Source organism: Capsicum annuum, chromosome 10 (assembly GCF_002878395.1).
Source record: "Capsicum annuum cultivar UCD-10X-F1 chromosome 10, UCD10Xv1.1, whole genome shotgun sequence".
NCBI lineage: Eukaryota > Viridiplantae > Streptophyta > Magnoliopsida > Solanales > Solanaceae > Capsicum > Capsicum annuum.
Genome location: NC_061120.1, coordinates 123,741,636 through 123,756,267, shown reverse-complemented (window position 1 = coordinate 123,756,267; position 14,632 = coordinate 123,741,636). Strand labels below are relative to the sequence as shown.

Genomic DNA, 14,632 nt, shown 5'->3' with positions numbered 1-14,632 from the left:
CTTGATAAATAACACTAAACCCATGTATTATACACTTGAATTGGTAAGTGAACATGGTGATTTTGAAATCAAATAGAAAGGGTTTTGTTGCCTAATGATGAATAATGACTACTTTTGCTTAAACTTGTGTTTATACATGTTATTGATAATGATTTTCACATATGGGTACTTGTTGTATGTGGTATAACATGTGGGTCTTGAGTAACTCTAATATTGATGATTTCTACCATGAAAATGGCTATAGTAAAGGCATGCATACAAGGTGTTTGTGAAAATATCTAAGTGAATTATCTAGTCACATATTGATGATGTTTTGAACTAGAGCAATGGCCCATTAAGTATGAATAGTGGATAAATGATATTGTAAAGGTATTATGAGCCATGTATGGTAATTGATGATATTGTTGGTTGATGGCTAATGAGGGGTTAAAGTCCCTAGATATGAAAATAAACTTGAATTGTGTGTTGAACTAAAGCATGGTAAAAATATAGTATAAGATTGCTAAAGAAATGTGAATATTTTGTGAGGGTCTTGATGACCATAAATTTAATTGTATAATGAATTAAATTTAGGCATTGGCCTATTCAAATGGTTGAGCAACAAAGGCTCCCATGAGGACCATATGGTCATATATAGTGTTGGATTTTCTAAATGGCTTAAAGTCCTTAAATTTGAATTGGATAGATGATGATGCATGGACAAAGGGTTGGAGTCCTAATGTCAACTAATGATAGTCGTAATGGCTTGAGGTTAAAGTCCATTGCCTAATGAAAGGGCTTGAGGTTAAGGTCACTTACCTAACGAAATCGCTTGTGGTTAAAGTCCCTTGCAGAATGAGATCTCTTAAGGTTGAAGTGCCTCACCAAATAAAATGTCTTAGTTTAGAGTCCCCTATCTAATACGGCAAGAGGTTAGAGTCTATTGACTAATATGTGGGCATATGGTTAGAGTCCCTTGCTTAAATAGATGTGTATATGGTTACAGTCCCTTACTTAGTGAGTTTATGCATGGTTAAAGTCCTTCGCCTAAGTAATATGTAAATGTGGTTGAAGTCCCATACCTAATAAGAATTGTTTGAATCAAAGTATGGAAATTCGGAGTCCTCCAATTTAAGTCTCATGATTGAGTGCTTTGAGAATGTTGTTAAGACTTGTTTGCTTGTTGGCATATGATGCACCTATATGTATGGTTAAGGTCATGAACATGGTTGAAGATCATATATTGACTTATTGTTGATTGATGATGCTATTTTATCCTTATCCTTTGAGTTACATGCTAGCCTCTAACTGTTAACCGTCTCCGGACGCTATGTTCCTATTCGACATAGGGGTCGGAGCACCATCTTCTCTTCCTGTGCAGTGATTAGGTGATTGAAGCGGTTCGTGCATTGATTTTGGAGTGGTGAGATTCCTTACTTTGGAAGACATTCTATGTTGGTCTCCATCTTTGTACTTAAGTCTTATTTTTGCTTGGTTTATCTATTGTCGGGGGTTTGTCCCGCCATATACATTTCTAAACATTGGTTTGTATAGAGGTATTGTGGATAACTATGGACTTGGGTATATTGGTTAGTGATATGAATCTAATAAAGTGTTTAGACATGTTTAAGTTATGACTTGTAGTAGGTTTTCCGCTATATTATTATATGGTCGGGACTTACCCGACCCTTGTGATGGATATGATGATTATTAGGTTGGGTTATAGGGGTGACCTCCCATTCATGTCGGATTGAGGTGCACTAGGACATGGGTCGATTTCAGTGAGTGTCAATAAAGTAGCAGTGGGCAGAGATAAAATAAGAGGACAAGAGAATTACTAGAAAATTCCTCAAAATCAGTGGCATCCTACAAGAATAAGATTCCCTAACAAAGGGTGTCAAGGTGAGAATGGTATCACACATGAGAAGATCAGTACTACTAATCAACTCAATGCTCCAACTGAGGAAATAGAGGAGAAATTACAGCATTATAACAAAGTTATTACATCAGAATAAGCAGAATGATGATACTAATAGTGGAGAAGGGAATAAGGGGATGTGGACAAAGGACTGGGTCACCAAGTTTTTCCATCAACCAGTTGAATTAGCTCTTCTAATAATCTTGAATCAGGAGGAATCTGCAAAAGAAGGGGAATATTAGTACGGAGCAAGTTAAGATATCTACTGCACATAATGTTGAAGATAAGGAGGAAATATGGGAGGAGCAGGAAAGCCAGTATAAGCAGCATAGTCCCAGAAGAAATGCTATTAATGATAATCAACCCTCAAAAAATAATAAGTGCAATGAATCTGCTGTTTTGGAGAAGGGAGAAGTCAAACATGAAGATTAATCCAATAATAGCTTAGCTATTGTGGACATTCGCTATTGAGGAGCCAGTGGATATAGTGTGGAGTGGAGATTCAGTACAACATAATTCAATGCTTCATGATATACTTACTCATTAATTTGATAGAGTAGAGGGAGTTGCAGGTCTTTCAGAAGGGGGTAAGTAAGAACATATTAATGAGAACTTAGATGAGCAGATTCTAAAAGATGCAGATATTTCTCCAAGAAGTAATGAAGTGATTAAGAAAGCAAGGAAAAATAAGAAGTAGCATATCAGTGAAAATTTTTTGCCTAGTAGAACTCAGCCTAAAAAGAGGAGTGTCAACTATTCTAATAAGAAATGATGAAAGCACTAGTATGGAATATTAGATCAGTGAAGTCCCAGCAGGCTTTCCAGAGAGTCCAAATATTGAATAGAGTGCATCAGTTTGCTTTTGTAGCTTTATTAGAACCATTGCAACATGTCAAAAACATAAATAAGTATAGAGGTAGATTGCAGATGCCACATATGTCCCATAATTGCAATGGAAAAATATGGTGCTTTATTAATAATGGTTTCAATGCCATATCTAATAGTAAAACTGAACAACAACTCTCTTTATTGATTCAGAATCAATCCTTGGGAATAGATTTTATGCTGACACTTGTATATGCTAGATGTGGTAAGTATGAAAAATTGGAATTATGGGACAGTATCTTTGCCATTGCCAATAGATTTGTAAGTCCTTCGCCCATGGGAGGTGATTTTAATACAATTCTTCAAGAAGTAAATATTGTATTGATCTTGTCAATTAACACAAATTAATCATAAAGGCAGTCCCTCTGCTTGGTGGAATGGAAGAGCTGGAAAGGATTGTATATTTGAAAAGCTGGATAGGTTGTTTGTTAATGAAGATTTTCAGAAGAGGTTTAATTCTTTGGAGGTGGAACATCTAGCCAGAGATGGGTCTGATCATGCACCAGTAATATTAATATGTGGTAATGCTGAGAATATGGTTTAGAAACAATTCAGATACTTATATTTTTGGACTAGTCATTTAGAATTTAAAGAGGTTGTTACAAGGAATTGGGATGATGATTATTCAGATAATCCTTTTAAAAAAGCTCTTTCTATATGGAGCAAAAAGAATTTTGGAGACATTTTTCAGCATCTGATTATTAGAGAGGAGATTTCAAAGGTGAAAGAGAAACTATTTGAGGAAAACCCTAGTATAGTGAATAGAATTATGATGCAAAAGGCTAGAGTTGAGTAATTTAAGTATCTTAAACTAGAGGAAAACTACTGGCAGCAGAAAGCAGGGTATGACTGGTTTGAAAGTGGGGACAAGGGGAGAAGAAGTAAAGCTAAAGATTTCTAAAATTCTTGATGAGAATGGTTGTTGGTTAGAAGAATAAAGCCAAATTGTTGATGAGGCCATAAAATTATATTAAAAATAATTCACATAAGAAAGGGATGCAACTGAATTTTCATTATTAAAGAATCTTCCAGAGCTAAGTGTTGACAAGGAAAATGAGATGATGCAGGCCATTAAGAAGAAGTTTTCAAGCTAAATGGAAATAGTGCTAGTGGACCAGATGAACTGACAGGACGATTTTTTCAGGTTTGCTGGGACATCATTGGTGGAGATGTGATTAGGTAGGTGAAAAGTTCCTTTGAAGGTAATACCCTCTCAAAATCTATTACTCTTACTAATTTAATTCACATTCCTAAAAAGGATAATGTGCGATCCTTTTTAGATTTGAGACCTATTATTCTTAGTAATTTTATCAGTAAAATTCTATCTAGGATTATTCATGATAGATTAGAGGGTATTTTACCAAACCTGGTATCTCCTAATCAATCAGGTTTTGTTAAAGAGAGAAGTATTATTGAGAATGTACTCCTAACTTAGGAACTTATTACTGATATACGAAAGAGAAGAAAGCCTTCTAATATAGTATTAAAACTTGACATGGCTAAACCCTATGACAGGGTTTCGTGGTTTTTTATTAATGAAGGTGTTAAGGAAAATGATTTTTTCTAATGCAGTGGTTGATGTTATTTGGAAGTTATTATCTAATAACTACTATTCTATCTTACTCAATAAACAGTCTATGTTTTTTATACTCTTCTAGAGGTGTCAAACAAAGGGACCCTCTTTCACCTACATTATTTATTTTATCAGCAGAGGTGTTGACAAGAGCTCTTAATTAGGTTTTTGAAGACTAAGATAGAGCTCTTAATTAGGTTTTTGAAGACTAAGATTTTATTGGTTACGGTACGCCCACATGAAGCCCTGAATTGAATCATCTTGCTTATGCTGATGATACAATAATCTTCACTTATTCTAATGAATACTCAATTAAGAAGATTATGCAGATTTTGAATGAATATGAGTTGGAATCTGGTCAAAAGATAAACAAGGAAAAGAGTTTTTATTATATGCATCTGAATTCTTTGAAAAATGTTATGATGCACGTTGAGCAGACCACTGGAATGAGCGGAGGAAGTTTTTCTTTAAAGTATCTTGGTTTTCCACTATCTTATTCTATGAGAAAAATGAGTTTATTATGAACTGATTGATAAAGTTCAAAATAAGTTACAAAAATGGAAGGGTAGATTATTATCTTTTAGTGGAAAGGAAGTTCTTATAAAAAAAATTACAGAGTATTCCCATTTATACTCTATCAATAGTGGTTCTATCTAAAAGTGTTCTCAAGGAGCTATAAAGAATATTTGCAAGTTTTTCTGGCAGACTAAGAAGACAGGGAGAAACAAGTATTGTGCTACTTGGAATAATTTATCATTACCCAAAAAAGAAGGAGGGCTGGGATTTAGGTCCCTCTCTAAGGTTGCTAAGGCAATGCATGCTAAACTATGGTGGAGGTTCAAAACTTTGAATAATTTGTGGACAAATTATATCTGAAACAAGTATTGTAAGAAGCAATTACCTACAGTGTTACAATGGAGAGTAGGTCCCAAGGGTGGAAAGCAATGCTGGAAATTAGAGATGAGATGGAGGAATTCATATGGTGGGAGCCTATAGGTAGAACTTCTACAGTGTGGTTTGATAATTGGACTAATACTAATCCTTTATTCAAACAACAGTCTAAGGTTCTAACTTGTCATCCTTTATCTGACATTATGAATTTTCTTAGTGGAGAGGGGTGGAATTATGATATTATGAGGGATGAATATAATATAGATAAACTATTGAGGACTTTAGATTCAAATGATAGGCTTTCTACAAAGAGTGTATGGGAAGCAATAAGAAGAAAAAAGTAGAGGATGAAGATCTTAATGCCTTATGGAGTAGAGGGATATCATTTAAATTCAGCTTCTTGGCATGGAGAACATGGAATGGTTTGATCCCAGATACTGCTTTATTACATAGCTGGAATACTAAGTTTTCTAGAGCATGTGTTTGTTGTGAAAATCCCAGAAGAGAAATAATCTCACATCTATTTCTTAGAGGGGAAACTGCTGATAAAGTGTTGGAGCATTACTGTGCAGGTGCAGGGATAAATGAGAAAAGGCTAAACTTGAGGCAGAGTATCAAAATATGGAGAAATCAAAAAGGGAATTATAGAGTATCAATTGTATATAAAGTGGTACCAATTGTTATTCTATGGTTTTTATGGAAAAGAAGAAATACTATCAAGCATGGAGGATCCTATTCTATTAGGAAGATATTCTGGGAGATTAATGATTCTCTTGTGAAATATATAAAAGTGAGGTTTAATGTTGATATTTTAGAAAGAGAATGGGTCGGAATAATAGATGAATTACAATAATTCAGAGTTACTACTTCTTTTAAGATGATTTATTGGAAACCTCCTGAAGTTAGGTTGTGATGTTCTATAGAAATATAGCACTTTCGATGCTTAAAACGAGGAAAAGATGCAAGTTTCTAAGGTTATTTTGTTAGATATGATGTATTTTGGGTATGTTTTGTAGGAAAATGTGTTTTTGATGATAAGTGCATGAAAAAGGGAGTTTTGGGCCATTTTCGAAGCAATTATGGATATTTAAGATGTTTTCCAACTTGTTTGTGATTAAAGAATATTTGGGAATCGAAGAAGAGCTGAAAATATAACTCCTGGCACTTACCAAGTCAATATGTGGCCGCAAGTATAACCTAGGATAGCATACAGGCAAAGTAAGTACTAGAAGTCCAAAATCTCGAGAGCTGAACTTGCAGGATTTTTTCTCTCATTACTTGCGGTTTGTACCTGTGGGTGTTGAGTCCAGCGGTGTTTGCCCCCTAATTGAGTATAGTTTTGTTTCGGGAGTATTCCTTTGAACTTGTGTGAACCTTGTATTTCCTTGCTGCTGCTTTGATACTACCACCGTGTATATCTTTATATTTTCCTATACTTTCGTGTAGTTGTGGCTGTGGGCGGTAATGGGTGGATAGGGTCATGTCCGAGGGGGTTGGGGCGTGGGGCCGTGGTGGGGGCGGGGGATGAGGAGAGGGCGGGAGTAGGAGGGAGGCCAAGGTTTGGCCACGGGGGGGGGTAGTGGAGGGCGTGTGGATAGCGAAGGTAGGCTGAGGGTTGGGTCTTGGAATATAGGGACCCTTCAGGGTAAGTCCATAGAGCTTGTGAAGATTCTTAGGAAGAGGAGGATCAACATTGCGTGTGTCCAAGAGACCAAGTGGGTAGGGTCTAAGGCTAGGGATGTGGATGGTTACAAGCTGTGGTACTCTGGGAGCGAAAGGCGTAGGAATGGAGTTGGCATCTTAGTAGATGAAGAGCTTAGAGGTCAGGTAGTGGAGGTGAAGAGGATCAACGATAGGTTGATGACTATTAAGTTGGTCATTCGGGGGTTTACCCTGAACGTGTGTAGTGCTTATGCGCCGCAAGTGGGATCGGAGGGGGAGGAGAAGATGCGGTTTTGGGAGGCTTTGGAGAAGGAGGTGAGAGGCGTGCCTAGTTCGGAGAAGATTGTTGTAGCAGGGGATTTCAACGGGCACATCGGGGCGTTACCGGGAGGCTTTGGTGATGTGCATGGTGGTTTTGGTTTTGGGGAGAGAAATGAAGAGGGGGCGACCCTATTGGAGTTTGCGAGGGCCTTTGGGCTGGTGGTGGTGAACTCGGGCTTCCCGAAGAAGGATGAGCACTTGATCACCTTTCGAAGCGCGATAGCCAGGACTCAGATTGACTTTTTGTTGCTTAGGAAAGGGGATAGGGCGTTGTGTAAGGACTGTAAAGTCATCCCGAGTGAGAATCTTTCAACCCAGCATAGGCTCTTGGTTATGGATTTGGGTATAAAGAAGAATAGAAAGAGGAGTAAGGAGTGTAGACCGAGAATTAAGTGGGGCGGCCTGACGCCAGTGAATGCGTGGGAGATAGGGGAGAGGTTGGCAGGAATGGAGGTGTGGGAGTGTAGGGGGGACGTGGATAGTATGTGGGACAGGGCGGCAAGGTGCATCGGGGAGAATGCAAGTGAGGTGTTGGGTGTTTCTAGGGGCCAGGCCGGGCCGGGCACCATCGGGGGGATTTGTGGTAGAATGAAGAGGTGGGGAAGAAAGTGGAGACCAAGAAAAGGGCGTATGCTAAGTTGGTGGAAAGTAAGGACGAAGAAGAGAAGCGGGTAAATAGGAAAGAGTACAAGCTAGCGAGGAAGGAGGCGAAGTCAGCAGTCACGGCAGCTAAGACGGCAGCTTTTGAGAGCTTGTATGCAGGGTTACATGGGAAAGGAGGGGAGAAAAAGTTGTTTAGACTCGCTAAGGCTAGGGAGAGGAAGGGTCGTGACCTCGATCAGGTGAGGTGCATTAAGGGGGAGGACGGTAGAGTGTTGGTGGAGGACGGCCACATTAAGAAGAGATGGCAGTCGTACTTTCATAGGCTCTTGAATGACGAAGGGGATAGAGCTATTGTGTTAGGGGAACTGGAGCACTTAGAGGAGTGTCGGGATTTTAGCTATTGTAGACGTTTTAAGGTAGAAGAGGTTAGACAGGCTGTCCGCAGGACACGAAGGGGTAGGACGACGGGGCCGGATGAGATACCGGTGGAGTTTTGGAAGTTCGTTGGAGAGGCCGGTGTAAGGTGGTTGACTGGATTGTTTAATGAAATCTTCAGGACGGCAAAGATGCCCGAGGCGTGGAGGTGGGAGTACCATAATCCCTCTCTATAAGAATAAGGGGACATTCAGAGTTGCAATAACTATAGGGGGATTAAGTTATTGAGTCACTTTATGAAGATCTGGGAGAGAGTGGTCGAGGTGAGGCTGAGACGGATAGTGTCTATTTCGGAAAACCAGTTCGGATTTATGCCCGGCCGCTCGACGATGGAGGCAATCCACCTGGTACGGAGGTTGGTGGAGCAGTATAGGAAAAGGAAGAAGGATCTGCACATGGTGTTTATCGACCTGGAAAAGGCTTACGACAAAGTCCCCAGGGAGGTGCTTTGGAGATGCTTGGAGGTGAGTGGAGTACCGCAGGCATATACCAGACTAATTAAGGATATGTATGACGGAGCGAAAACCCAGGTGAGGACGGCGGGAGGAGACTCAGAGCATTTCACTGTCCTGACAGGATTGCATCAGGGATCTACTCTTAGTCCCTTTTTGTTTGCATTGGTGATGGATGTGTTGACGCAGCGTATTCAAGGGGAGGTGCCGTGGTGTATGCTTTTTGCAGACGATGTAGTTCTGATAGATGAGACTCGAGGGGGTGTGAATGACAAATTAGAGGTGTGGAGGCAAACTCTTGAGTCTAAAGGGTTCAGGGTGAGCAGAAGCAAGACAGAGTATGTGGAATGCAAGTTTAATGACGTGAGGCGGGAGAATGAGGTAGTAGTGAAGCTGCAAGCACAGGAGGTATGTAAGAGGGATAAGTTCAAGTATCTTGGGTCCGTGATCCAGAGTAACGGTGAGATTGACGAGGATGTCTCGCACCGTATTGGAGCGGGATGGATGAAGTGGAAACTCGCGTCGGGGGTGCTGTGTGATAAGAAGGTGCCGCCCAAGCTTAAAGGCAAATTCTACAAGGTGGTAGTCCGTCCGGCCTTGCTATATGGAGCGGAGTGTTGGCCAGTTAAGAACTCCCACATCCAAAAAATGAAGGTGGCAGAAATGCGGATGTTGCGCTGGATGTGTGGACTGACTAAAGGGGATAGAGTTCGGAATGAGACTATTCGGGAAAAGGTTGGTGTGACTTCAGTGGAGTGCAAAATGCGGGAAGCACGATTGAGATGGTTCGGACACGTGAAGAGGAGGGGCATGGATGCCCCGGTCCGTAGGTGTGAGAGGCTAGCGTTGGATGGTTTTGAGCGGGGTAGGGGTAGGCCGAAGAAGTACTGGGGTAAGGTGATTAGGCGGGACATGGAACAGTTACAGCTCACCGAGGACATGACCCTAGATAGGAAGGTCTGGAAGATGCGAATTACGGCAGAGGATTAGGGCCAGTTTGGGTCGCTAGTGTAGGGATTACTTGGTGGGGGTTTTATTCCTGTTATGATTCCGTGTTCCATGTTCCATGTTCCATGTTTTATTATGAATCTGTGTGCTTTCCTCTGCTTTCTTCTGTTTTATATTACTTATGAGTGCCGTATTTATGTTATGTAATCTGCTTCTGTGCTTTACTATGTGTTTGTGTGGTATCTCGTGCCTTGAGCCGGGGGTCTTTCGGAAACAGCCTTTCTACTTCATCAGAGGTAGAGGTATGGACTGCGTACATCTTACCCCCCCAGACCCCACTAGGTGGGAATACATTGGGTTTGTTGTTGTTGTTGTACTTGCGGTTTGTACCTGTACCAAGTGTCAGGACCGCAGTACTACCTGCACATGGTACCGAGCTGCAAGTACAGACCACATATGGCCACCGACCTAATTTTCTCCTATTTTATTTGGGCTTTGGCTTTAGGGTTTCCTCATGTACTATAAATACCCTTTATGTGTCTTTTAGTAGGAGTTACGCACCTTTGATATTCACAAATATATTTTGATTCCAAGATCCGAGTTTGATCTTGGGATTTTTGTGTATTGACTTTGGTTTATTAATTCAGTTACGACTGTAGATTTTCTTTCTTCTTATCATTATGATTTCATCTATGCTTTCGAATATGAATGTTATTGATTTATTCACAAACATGAGCAACTAAAATCTATACAGTTATAAATACAGTCAAACGGTATCATCCCCAATACCAATGTCAATACTAAGGATGGCACCACCGCCGACACCGCCTATACCAACCCATAGTAGTTCCACAAAGCCTCTAACCAAAAGTAAAACAATATTCGATTAGGACATACCCCCAACCATAGCCAAAACCAATGTCTATAAAATGACCAAAGTATTTAAAGACATCCATGATATGAAATGGAGTCTTTCAAAGTATGAAAGCTAACCACTCCAATCCAACAACTGATCTTAAATTCAATCACTAAGTAGGAGAAGTAGAATGGTCAGTTCCTTTATTGCGTAGGGATACAGCCTCCATTGCGTAGGGATACAGCCTCCAGAAGACGGGTTAGCGGGTGAACGCTAGCATGCACTCAGGACAAGGATAAAATAATGTCAACCTTTAAAACCAAGTAAACAAACTATATGCATTCACAACCATACATAAATATATATATAACCATACTGGGAAAGAAAACTGGTTTTAGCATGCCTTTAAAACCATTAACCTGGGTATGTGTAGCTTAACCATCCTAGAACCACTCATGGGCTATATGGATCCAGTGTAACCCTCTGAACAGGCCTCGATATGTGTAGCCGCACAAACCAGAGATACTATAGGAGTAAGGGATCCCCGAGTACCCTTCACTCTCTATGATATATATGTACAAGTGTACTTAGGGGATTCTCGTGTACCCCATAAGTATCATATATGGTCGCCCTGACGAATCCTTATGTCGGTAAACATGAGTTTCTAGTGTCCGTCCATTGGATTCACACTTCATGGTTAGCTATCACACCCCACCATTATTGCCCAATTAAACTATTACCACACAACCAAGCCACCAATTTCATTTATTGTTAACCAAGGCTATAAGTAGTGGTATCGTCATACCGACTATAGCTTGCAAGTAATGTCCTTAGCCAACCTTTTATAAAGAAAGGGATTCCCATGTACCCATATATTACATTATTAAGTTGACTTAGGGAAATCCCATGTACCTCATAAGTGATCATTATTGAGTTTTCTTGAGGGATTCCCTTGCACCCTACCGTAACTGATACCCACTCAATTTTCTCCTATTTTGCTCGGGCTTTGGTTTTAGGGTTTTCTCATGTACTATAAATACCCTTTATGTGTCTTTTAGTAGGAGTTATGCACTTTTGATATTTACAAATATATTTTGATTCCAAGATCTAATTTTGATCTTGGTATTATTGTGTATTAACTTTGGTTCATTAATTCAGTTACGGTTGTGGGTTATTTCTTATTTTGATTTCATTTATTCTTTTGAATATGAATGTTATTAATTTTTTCACAAACATGAGTGGCTAAAACCCATATTTAGGGTTATGGAAACCCTGGCAGATTGATGAAATAGGGAAAGTGTTGTTCTGAACTAATACCTATGCATGCATTGCTTTATCATTGTTATGATCGTTTTCTTAATAGGTGAACACATTAGGATTCTACCTAGATATTTTTGCTTACTCAAAAAGAGGAGCAGTGACTAGGAAAATATAAAAATAACAGTAAATTGGTGTTTAACTATCGATCCACGCTTTTGTATTCTATATTCAAAAGATGGTTAGGTTTCATGTAATAACTAGAGACTCAAAAGGTAATAGTTTACAGGGATCAAGATAAGGGTTAGTAACGCGACATCCTGAGACTTAAAAGGTAAAGGGTGAAATCCTTCTGCTCATCTTAAATACGGTAGAAGGTACATAACTTATCGATTCTGCATGCAAAGTATTGGGCTGATTCAGCGAAGCAAGATAAGTCTACGGAGATTGGAAGCCAGGGGGAACACAATACTAGTGTTCACCTACACTGATTACAATTGAAGTTAGTATAGTTACTTGCTCGGGAATACTACATCCCCCCCCCCCCCCATTTACTTTTTCTTGTTCTGCCCATTGACTATAACTGTTGAGATCTACAAAGCCACGTGTTCTCTTAGGATTCGACCCCAACCTCTATTGGGTTACTATATTTTGACAGCGACTGTATCATCATCTAATAGGAGGTATTGTTTGGGCATCATTAAGTGGTTTAAAGGAAATACAGATGGTGCTTTAAAAGAAAATCTAGGTCCTAGATCTATTCCATTCTGTATAAGAGATCAGCATGGTAATTTATTGGTAGCTCAGGGCAATAAAATAAGAGATACTACTAGTTTGGAGGCAAAAGCAATGGCTATTAGGGCATGTCCAACTTATTGCAGAAGGAATTCTATTTCTCAGCTTATATTGGAAAGTGATTCAAGGACTACGGTTCAGATCCTGAATACACAATGGGAGATACCTTGGAGTTTGGCTGTGCTGGTTAAATCCATCAAGGCATTGATGGAAAGTATGTCGGTTAGAGTGATACATTCCCATAAAGAAGGTAACACTCGAGTTGACTTTCTTACTTACCTGGTTTTTACTTATGCAGGTGACTTTCACTATAACAATGTGGAGCAATTAAAATACAAATGAAAAGCTATATGCAAATTAGAAAAAGCAGGAATACCAAATATAAGAAGAATGGTGCTAGAAGGTGAAGTACATAATAGTAACAAATATCACAGCAAGTAGTACAGCATCAAAGAAGGAACAGGGAATAATTTTATTCAAGAGAAAAGAGAATGTTACAGGCATAAGAAGAAGAAAGAATCAAGAAGCACCTAATAATATCAAATTCCATCATAGATTTGGGAAGATGTCAAGCATGCAATTCTAAATTTAACCTAAACATATAACAATATCTGTGAGGTAATTAGATTAAGAAATATATATATCAAGGTACTATGGAATGAAAAACTGACTGTTAGAAATGAATTCTTATGAATAGTTAACCTATATCCAGTGAAACTCAAGGATGTCAAAGGTTATGGTGTTCAAAAAGTTGGAATATCAAATCTAAAATGGTAATCCTAAGATGTATATAGTAATAATCAACAACATAGAGCAATAGATCTAGATTTTCTTTACACTAATTGATAGTACGAGGGTGGTATTAGTTTCTATGAAACTCAATCTATTAACTAAAGATTAATAAAAAAGAAGTCCAAGAACTTACCTTTAATGAAGCATGAAGATGATGATGGCAAAGAGGTGGTCAATGGCAGCAGAACAGAGAGGCGATGAGAGTCTGATAAAGGCAGAGGAAGGCCAAGAGGCGGAGCTAAGGAATAGATTCCTAATTAGACCTAATGCCTCCCTTTGTTCTGATTTTTTGTAGGAACTGGACCCGGGTCGACCCAATTTTGGGCCTGATTTGGGTTTTTGTATCAGATTGGATTTTCTTTATTTAATAAAATAGGCACCAGTCTGATTTAGCTATATATATATATATATTGAAATAATCTTTTTATTGATTTCAGTGTTACAACCTCTAAGAATCCTCTGATTTGCCTTTTTAAATATAAATTCAAGGGTTTCAAGCTTGATCTTGAATTTGAACTTGATTTTTTAATTTGAAGGATTTGATCTTGACTTAAACTTAAATTCAAGGGCTTTGAGACTTGTTCTTGAATATTGTGGTCTTGATCTTGAATCTTGATGAACTAATCTTGAATGCTTGAATTTCACTACAAAAAAATTGTGTTTAGCGACAAAATTTACTGATAGACCAAATTTCGTCACTATATAGCGACGAATTAGCAACGAATATTTCAATTTGGTCGCAGACATAGCATTTCAATTTTTTGATATGTTATTAGCAACGATTCAGTGACGTAATTGTAATTTCATCACTAAATAATAACGGGAAAAATTGACGCCTAAATTTAGTGACGGATTAGCAACAAAACGTTGGTCGCTATGTTAATTATTTCATAGCAACGGATTTAGCAACAAACTTTCATCGGTGCCCTTCATTTAAAAAAAAAAGTATTTTATTTAGCGACCAATAAAGCTGTCATAAAATATTAATTTTTATTTTCTAATTAATTATTTTTAGTATAGAAAAGGGGGGAATAGGGTTAGGGTATTAATATTATTCTTGATTTATTTCACATTCGCGCCTCTTACTCTCTCTTAGTCATATCTCAGTCTCCGATCTCACATCTCCATCTCTGGTCGCATGCCCTCTCAGTGCCGAAGATCTCATATTTTCGATCTCCTATCTCCTATCTCACATCACCATCACCGATCGAAAATTGAAGGTCAAAACTCAAAAAATTTCAGGTAACCCTTTTTCTCTATCTCAT

The 14,632-nt window shown here is 38.8% G+C and overlaps 1 long non-coding RNA gene across 1 annotated transcript; it reads right to left on the bottom strand.

Moving 5' to 3' along the window:
* Positions 1–1,797: 1,797 nt before the first annotated feature.
* On the bottom strand, positions 1,798–13,720 carry LOC124888024. The gene is made up of 2 exons (XR_007045849.1): positions 13,501–13,720; positions 1,798–2,116 (listed from the first exon to the last, which is right to left on the bottom strand). It is a non-coding gene; the product is annotated as an uncharacterized LOC124888024 (long non-coding RNA).
* Positions 13,721–14,632: the final 912 nt, after the last annotated feature.